Consider the following 9,316-nt stretch of genomic DNA (forward strand, 5'->3'; position numbering starts at 1 on the left):
GATTTGCCATTTTGCCAGTACTGTTAATTTTGCTGATGGTTGTAATTTTAAAATTTGTGTCTTAAAGTTCAAACTAATAAGCATTTGTTTGTTTCCAGGGGATTTAAAAACAACAACAACTGTTCATAATTGATTAATATCACCTGAATCCTATAATGCTGGAGGCCAGAGCTATGTAAAAACCCACCTTCCCACTGTTCTGTCTTTAAAGAACAAAAACAAAAGTCTCTTCGTGTAGACAAGGGTAGCCAGGGCTGGCTCTGTCTCTCAGAGGAGAAAACGTGAAGCTGGGCTGGGCGAGCCACTTTCTCCACCCACTGACTAGTAGCACCAGCAGGTCTCCTTGTTTCTTATTCAGAGCCATTTTCAGTGGGTTCTGCTCTGTACATAAAAACCTACCAAGCCCCTTTTCACCAGTTTGCATTCCAGGGTGTTTCAAACAAAACTTTAAATCGGTACCATAAGAGGAAGATTTGTTAAAAATACAAAACTGCCTAGAATTGCAGTAATCCCCTCATTCTTGCAAGAATGTAAACAGGACATCTATACAGGGAGCATTTGCCCCTGGAGAAGTCACCCGCGAGTAAGACCTTCACTCGTTTCCTGGTGCCAGTGGGCATCACTTTTCAGCCCTAGACATTGTCAGCAACCTCAGAATGAGCTCTCAGCCTGAACGAGGGGAAGACACAGCACCAACGGGAGAGAGAAATAAGCAGGCTTCAGGTTAGCACAGCAGGCAGGCTATCCCGAGGAGAAATGGTTAGAGGAATTTGTTATTAGGCTTCTAAATGATTCCATTCATTTAAATAAGCACTTTTAAATGCCTACCTTAGGTCAGGCCTGTCATTGTGCCTTCGCTAGGTCCCAGTTTTGTTTATATGTCTTTCTTCTCACCATCTCAAATCATACTCAACCTTCAAGGCTCAGCTCAAGCCCCACCTCTTCCAGGAAGCCTCCTGAGATTTCTCCCATGCTTTCCTTTCCTGTGCTCCCACCAGGACACCCAGAGAATAGCATTGTTCTGTGGTGTCCTGACCTGTGCATGTTCCTCACGCTCACAAGGATCAGCTCCCCCAGAAAGGGTCTCCTTCTTACTTGTTTTTTCCTCACCAAGGCAGTCTCTCCCCTTATACACTCTTTGAAACTGGATTCAAGGCAACTGAAACAGGGTGTTCTTCCACTCACATTGAGATTTAAGCCACCTTGGTTTCAATATACGGGGAACAGCCTTCACCTCCTTCACTGTTGGTATTATTGAGCATTCAGTGTAGGGAAAAGATGCAGATGAGGGAGAGGCAAGTGGGTGGCCTCTCAAGACAATATCGGCACTCTGAGGAGTGGGGGGAAGATCAGACTGGTTAATTTGGGGTAAGAAGAGCTGAATTATCCAAATAATTGTATAGGTTTGGCCTTTACTGGCAAGTGTCACCTTTTTAAAAATATATACACTTAGGTTTTAAAGCAATTTTCCCCACCTCTGTATCAAATAAGCTTTAGAAACTTGGGGGTTGACATCTCGTCCAGATATAATTAGATAAAAATAGAGTTCACTTTTTTTTTTTTTTTCTAGAACTGCCAGCACTGAGGCAGCCGAGCTTCTTTCTTAATACACGGACTTTCGTTGTTTCCCTGAGGAAAAGTTTGCAGTGTAGGAATCATTACATTTTCCCTCCCTGAGCTCTGCACAAGTAGTCACAGCGGAGAGAATACCTAGTCCCCCTGCCCCCCTCCTCAACACGACAAAGCAACTTTTACTATTGAAAACGAATATTTTGCATGGGGTATGCAAAATCTGTTCATGACTTTTGACAGAGATTTTCTTTTTTAAATCAGGAATCCCCCCCCTTCCTTCTAATACCTGTTGTTTTTATATAGGCCTTTCAAAGAAGCACCTTTCTTAGAAATGCTCTATCTTTGTAATGCAAAAATGTCCCCCAAGCGGGCCGAATGCGCCGTGTCTGGGTTGAGAGCCAGGCCCGAAGAACCTGCGCTTGAGTCACTTGGTAAATGCCCGGGAGTTTAACAAGTTCCTGTGACTATTATTTTTTTCCTGGTGGGCACTTTAAAAAAATTCTCACCTACCATAATTCAAAATAACTCTTCCTTAATCATTCCAAATGTTTCACTTCAGTGCCTATAATATTTACTTGTTTCCTTACCCAATTAGGAAAAAAAAATCTCCCTCGATTTTAAGAAGAAAAAGACCTTTCAAGTTTCTAAATGTAAGAATGGCTGAAAAGTTTATTCCCTCTCAAACAGGCATTCAGAAAAATATATTTTTATATTCATGAACTTCTGGTAGGACAGCACAATTGCCACTTTTGCTCAAAGGAAAATGTTTTCTAAATGACACAAATCCCTACGTGCGTGTTTCTAGAATTAATACCCTCGTGTTTACTGTTGTGGTGGGATTTCCTACTGGGGCAATCCGCATTGGGAAAAGTTCCCTGTCTAGGGAGCGTTTAGGGAAATTTTAATATCCAAACAAAAGCTATCCACTTTCTCCCCCAGAGGAAAAACAATTGATAATTTGCATATGCATATGACACAAATTAAAGACAAAGGGCCCCTCACAGACTTTGGTTACTATGCAGTGCTCAGCATGCTGCAGAGCCCCAGCCCCGCACCGTTTTTGCTTCCAAATGAATAGTATTAAGTTCAACAACTAAAAATAGTGGCCTGGGCCCTCTGGCCCATTCCCACCATAGAGCCGTGTTTCCCGGGTCAGAAATATCCCCCATTCTCTGCAGGAGCTTCTAGGCGGAAAGAATATATAGTTCCAAGGGGAAAAAATACGTTTATACTTTGCCCTTTTTATTTTAATGGCCAAACATTGTAATGCTAGCTAAATAGAAATTCTTGTCTGCTAATAGGTTCCTTTAGTTTGTAATAAATAAGAATGCTAATGACTAAAATTTGGTATTTGGTATGCATTAGCTTTTGTGAGCTTTTCTTTACAGTCCTCATTGACATGCAATATGGCAAGCTTCCTTTGAAACATATTTATAAAATAACTACAGTATAATTAAACCAACAAAGCCATCTTTTAAGTAAGCTTAATAGCTCAGTTTTTTTCACCTCGGTAAAAATTTATTTTAAAAAAGAAAAATAGTTATGCCTCAATCCCACTGTATATTTTATTCTGTGTATCTAATATTGCCTTTGCATCTGCAATGTATGTATATCTAATTCTTTTTGACAACTATGATTATTAATAAAGTGCTCATGAAAGAGGCTTCACGGCGTCTTCAACAAGAATGTTTTTTTTGTGTGTGTGTTAATGGAAATTGTAACATATCTTGACAGATACAATATATAAGATGTGTCTTTTCTTGATTGTTAATATTGCTGTGCCGAATGCACAAGGAGCAGATCAACAGATACGGCAGGTAATAACCAGAGTGGCTCGTGTTTTATACAATGTAACTAAAAATATTTTAATGATTTAAAAGCAATAGATAAATAAAAGCAATTATGCTTCATTTTGCTTTCGGAGTGCGAGCAGTTCTGGGTGGCGGTGGCTGCTGTCGCGGGTTTGATAGCGGAGGGAGCTCCGAGCGCAGTGTCGGGGCGCAGCCGGCTCTGCCTCCCGCAGCCGGAGGGGTCCGCGGGCCGCCGTCTCTGCGCTCGGCCGCTTCAGAGCCCGGGCCGGGCCCGGCTGAGTGCCCGCAGCTCCGGTTCGCCAAGTCTTCCTGAATTCTGCAAACCGTTCCTCCGTCTTCCTGCCTTGCGGTTTAAGACCACGAGGCTTTCCTGAAGGAAAGGCCCAAGGACGGCAGGCCGGCCGCTGGGCCCCCCGCGCCCCTTCTCCCCGACGCTCCGCGCGCTCCGCCGGCACGGCCGGGCCCCCGCCCCCGCCCCCGCCCGGAGAGTCAACACCGTTGACATCGCTGCTACAATCTTTATTTAAAACTGTTTCCAAGGTTACAAATTACCGTGCCTCGTAAGCAACAGGTTCCTCCGAAGCGGTATCATTACAGATTAACCGTAATGTGTAGGATTAGAATAAAAGCATAGGGATTAGGTGGGGGGGACGCTGGAGAAACAGCGCCCGAGCGCACCCCGCCCGCGGCCGGCGGGCGGCACCGGGGACGCTCGGGGCTCGGTCCGCGGGGCAGCGCCGCCGAGGCTGCGGGGCGAGGCTTCCCGGCGCCGGGAGCTGGGCACGGGGCCCCGGACGGGGAGGCGAGGGCCGCGAGGCCGGGGGCGAAGGGCGCGGACAGGCCTGGGCCCGGCGGCGGGGCCTGGTGGCCGCCCCCGAGTTCCGCGGACAGCGCGCCCGCACGGCCCCGGGTCCGCCGCGGCTGCTGACCCCGCGAAGGCCCCGGCCTCCTGGGCTCTCCCCAGGTCTCGTCTGGCCGCGCACCGCCGCCCCTCTCCCGCGGGGCTCGGACCCGGGCCTCGCAGGCCGCCCGCCCCTTGGGAGCCCGGGACTTGGGCCCTGGCCGCCCACCGAGGCCGTGCCCCCCATTAGGCCACCTCCCGGACCGGCCGGCCCCTGCCCCCCAACCCCAGGAGGGCCCCGGGGCTCGTCCGCCCTCACTGCGCTCCCTGCGCGGCCAGCGCCCCCGGGCCGGCCTCGGGCCCCCGCGCGGAGCCGCTGAAGTGGCCCCGAGGCCGCTGGCGCGTCCGGGCGGGGGGCGCGGGGCTGGAGACACCGGCGGGGCCCGGGGGCCGCAGAGGGGCGGCGGGGGCGGGCTGCGGGCGGGAGGGAGGCGGCGGCGTGGCCTGAGCGCCCCGCGGCGACCCCAGGCCCGCCCGCCCAGTCGCGGGGCGCGGGCCTCCCCGCGGAGCGGGCCGCAGCTCTGCGGGCGCAGCCGGGCTCTCCCCGGGCCTCGCAGGCCGGGCCCGCGGCCCACCCGAGGGCTCCGAGGCCGCAGCGGAGCTCACGCCGCCACCAGGGCCAAAGGGGCGACTCTATGCCCATGTCCTCTGTCAGGAAGCCGGGCGGCTGGGGCTCGCTGGAGCCTGGGCTCTGCCTGCAGCCCGGGGGGGGGGGGAGGGGGGCAGCGGGCTCCCAAGTGGACGCGGGCGGGCGACCGACGCCGGGGAGCAGGGCCCCCCAGGAGGTGGCGGGAGGGGACCGCTGCAAACAGCTGTTCCTCATACATATTTCATTGCGCAATCAGATAATGCGTCCCACCACCTTCTCAATTATTCACAGATAAACATTTTCAAGACGTTTTGACATCTGTCTTAGCGCCTGCTATTAATTTAGTAATCACTGTAGTTAAAAATGTATGGGGTTTTTGCCGTCGGAGCACCTCCCCTCGGGCGCGGGCCCGCCGTGGGGTGCGGCTGGAAGCCCGGGCCCTCGGGGGCGAAGGCACCTCTGGAGGTAAGACGGCCTCTCCAGCGCGTCGGCACCGCTAACAGGGATTAACGAGGTTCAGGGAGCATCTGGTTATTTTAGTTTACTGTCGAAGGTGACGGCGTGCCCTGTCCCACCCCCACCCCAGCCCTGGGAGAGGCGACACCGTCAGCCCTTTGCCGACGCGGCGGAGACGCTTGGCTCCCACCCGGACGGCAGGTTTCTGCCCAGGAAGCCGCGGCCACTCTGGGCCGAGGGGAGAGGGAACTCGCTCGCTCCCTAGGAAACCTCAGCGCGCCCCGCCCGAGAGGTCACAGCCGCCGGGGCTGTGCCCTGAGCCCCGTGGCTCCGCAGAGACGACGAGGGCATTTACGAAACAGGAAAAAATTCGCTCCATTATCGGAGCGAGCACTTGGTAAGTTATATGAATGACCATCCACCATTGTACACCTGAAACTAATCTAACATCCTATGCCAACTGTAATAAAAAATTTAAAAAATTGCTCCAGCGACAATACCGGGGCATTTGGGGCTGTGAGAAAACGAACTGCTTTTCTGCTTGAGTGATAAATGTGGCAAGGAGCTTAGCTGTGTACACAGTTTTATAAATCAGACAAAGAGTTTGAAGAATCTTGTAGAATTCATTGGTAAGTACTGCGATAGCAAACGTCTCCGAGCCTAGAATGCTGGCTGTTATTTAGAAAAGGCTCTAAGTAAACTACCCAAAGAGGGCAGTTGGCCTCCGTGTCCGAACCTCAGCTCCCGGGAGTGGAACTCAGCTCTGGGTTTAGGAGTGTGGCCCCGTCCATTCTCTCTGTCTGCTGCGGCTTCTTCCCAAGGTGTGTCAGCAAGTGGACTCTTATGAGGGAAAACAAACCTGAAGAAAGAAAAAAGTCTTGGAAGAAACTGCCCATCCAAAGAAGATTAATGGACTCTAAAGTGATTTTTCCCCCACTCTTTATTATTCAAAACACCTGCAAGAACAAACTCTTGCTAAAATGTCCAGGAATTAAGTGTGTCTGGGGGGGGGGCAGTGTTTGCCTCTAGAAGGGAAGAAACTCCTTCCTACTCACCCCCCCCTCCGTGTCTAGGCCGACTCCCTGTGCTTTTAAGTTATCCTTTGGCCACACTTCCCAGATGGGTTGTCTCTTCTGCAGGAGCTGGAGCTTCCTCAGCCCCTTGGAGGGTGCTCATCAACCTCACTTGCCCAAGAGCCCTTTTCTTCTCCCCCCTTTCTTTTCTTTTCTTTTTTGTTTTTTATGTCTAAAAGAATCTTCCCAAACTTACCCTCTCCTTTCAGAGACCGAGTTGGGGAGGGAGGTGAGTGGGGGGGAGGGCCGCATGCATCCACTGGGCCTGCCTCTTCTGCAGGAAAACCACCGCGCTCCCTCCCGGAAGCCGCGCTGGGCCTGGGCAGGCAAACTGGAAACCACAAACTGGAACCACAGACGAGCCTGTGCGCCTGCTGGGCATTTGGGAATCGCTGCTCCCCAGCTCGGGGTGCGGGGCAGTGAGCTCTGTATGGGATGGAAGGGGGGGTGTGAGAACTTCCCTCTATCTCACGAAAAATGAGTTTAATAAATCAAATAATTCAGTTTGCTTTAGAGTGTTCTTTTGCAGATTGTTTGCTATAACGGGGGCTGGAATCTAACAGAGCAAGAGGGTGTGGAGCTGAGCTAAGGTCCTTTTTGACACTGTATTTAGGTTTGGAGGAGTCAAAGGGGTGAGACAAGGACCCTCCCCCTTCTTGAGCCCTTGGAGCCCAACGTTCCCACCAGGATCTAGGAATCTCACAGCATGTGCTCCCCCCCCCCACCCTCTTTCAAAACGCAGCCTCCTAATAACTACAGACAACCCGGGTCAACGGAATCTCTCCCGGATTGCCTTCTGGGCGTCTCCAGCGCAGCTGAGAGGAAGGTGAAAGGGTGGCTTTGGGATGGATGAGGCGCCCTTTCTAGTCTCCAGGACTTGACCCCGAAATCTTTGTCCCAGTCCCCACAACAAAGTTTCCCCCTCAGGAGCCAAGGTCCCTCCAGCCCTAAACCCTTGGCTGGGCCGCAAGCATCCCGGCTCGGCCGCCTCGCCCCGTGTGTGGCTCCTGCACACTGGCCCTGTACCTGGGGTCACTCCCCGCGGGCACTGCGGCTTTGCCTGCATCTGGACAACTGGGTGTGCACCCATGCGTTCCAACATCCTGTGCATGGACACGTCTCTCTTTTCCTCCAAATTCTGCTGTGAGCGTTCTTCTCATGCTCTCGTGTGTTCGCGCAGTTGCATGTAGCTCCGTGCAGCGAGGCGACAGCTTACACCTGAGCTCAGACGTGTGCGACCTGCTGGTCTGCTTCGGAGACGTCGACGTGCAGTGCGACCTCGGGGCTTTGGGCGAGGCGCGAGGTCAACACGGCGTCCCGGACGCAGGGCCCCGCAGGCCTGGCACACCTTCAGCTGCAAACTTCTAACCTCCCAGGGGGAGGGAGCCTCTGCGACGGCCCTGCGCCCCGCTCCCCTCCGGAAAGGCCGAAACTGCCTCTGGGGCCTCTGCTGGCGGATTTGGGCCCCAAGGGACCAGGCCAAATGCGGGAGGGAGAAGTCGCGACGTCGCCCTGAGGCTCGAGACCGCGTCCCTCGCCCTCAGGTCGCCAAATGGCCGCTTGCGCCCCGAGAACCTGGGCAGGTGTAGGACCCAGTCGGGGAAGTCGCGGCACCCCTGGGCTAAAGGTCTGCGCGTTTGGGGGCGAAGCTCCTCGCGGATTCCCTCCCGCAGCCGTCCGTGTGACCCCGACCCGGCCTGGGCCCGCCCCTCGGCCCCTCCTCCCGCCGCCGCGGGGCCGCACGCGGCTCGGCCCGCGGAGGAAGCAGCCCCGGCCACCCCACGCACCTGGGGCCTCGCCGCCCCCGAGCCCGTGAAGTGGCCTAGGCGCCTGCGGCGCGAAGCGGAGGTCCCCCGCACGGTGGCCTCGCTCGTCCTGAGTGCTGCGAGGTCCTCCACCCGGAGCCGCCTCGCCGCCGCCTGGTCCCCGAGGCCGCGGGCGCGGTGGGCGTGGGGTGCGCGCGTGCTCGCGGGCCCCTGGGAGCGGCCCTCGCAGGGCACTTGTGAGTTCCTGGAATCCCGCAGAGGCGCTTTCTCGAGAGCGTGAGAGAAAGACGCGGACTTTCGGCTAACTTCAGGTCAGTTTGTCCGTAAAAGGCAACTGTCCGTCCCTTAGTGTGTCGGTCTGTCTCTCCCGTTCATTCGCACAAAGTGAAGCCACCTCTCCCCCCCTCCATGCAGCCTCCCAGGTCCGGCCAAAGGGCAAAGGCCCGGGGACCCCGAGGCCTGGCGGGTGAGGCCCTCGGTGTGCGCCCCTGTGTTCTGATCCTGAGCTCAGGCTGCCCAGGTGCCCACCGAGTGCCAGGCAAGAAAACCTACGTGGGAAAGGGGCTCCCCCTTTCCCCTAGGGGCTCCCCCACCCCCGGCGCGGGGTGAAGCCCCAGCCTCGTGCGCTGCACCTGCAGCCCTGGCTGCTCACTGCGACCCGTCGGGGCCCGGCTGGCGGCGGCGGGGGAGGCGGGTGGCGGAGCTGGGTCGGACCGGGTGGGAGTAGAGACGGAAGGGGGGAGACACAAGGCTGGGTGAGGATGCGGGGGGGACGGAGTCGGGGCAGCCTCGCACAGCGCCAGCCTTTGGCTAGCTTTGGGGAGGTAGACGGGGCTGAGCCGGCCCCCCCCCCACGGGAAAATAAAGCTAATGATGTAGTAATTTAGGAGGGGGCGAGGGGCCGGGCGACCGGGGGCGGGCGGGCGCGGGACGCGCGCCCCAAGAGCGAAGGCAGACAGCCGCGGAGGCTCTGCCCGAGGCTTCGCCTTCCCAGCAGGTTAGCTAGACCGCTAGCTAGACGGAGGTCCAGCCGGCATTTCGCAGGGAGGGGGGCGGGCGGGGGAAGACTGCGCAGAGGGAGCGAGCCTCACGGAGGACGGGGCGGGAGGCACTGGAGCGAGCGCGCGGCTTAGGAGACGCACTTCCTA

The 9,316-nt window shown here is 55.6% G+C and overlaps 1 long non-coding RNA gene across 1 annotated transcript; it reads right to left on the bottom strand.

Moving 5' to 3' along the window:
- Window positions 1–5,932: 5,932 nt before the first annotated feature.
- Window positions 5,933–6,650, bottom strand: LOC107530340 (uncharacterized). Its single transcript, XR_001602512.2, has 2 exons — window positions 6,599–6,650; window positions 5,933–6,188 (listed from the first exon to the last, which is right to left on the bottom strand). It is a non-coding gene; the product is annotated as an uncharacterized LOC107530340 (long non-coding RNA).
- Between the last annotated feature and the right edge of the window lie 2,666 nt (window positions 6,651–9,316).

Source organism: Miniopterus natalensis, chromosome 13 (genome assembly GCF_054644295.1).
Source record: "Miniopterus natalensis isolate mMinNat1 chromosome 13, mMinNat1.hap1, whole genome shotgun sequence".
Taxonomy (NCBI): domain Eukaryota; kingdom Metazoa; phylum Chordata; class Mammalia; order Chiroptera; family Miniopteridae; genus Miniopterus; species Miniopterus natalensis.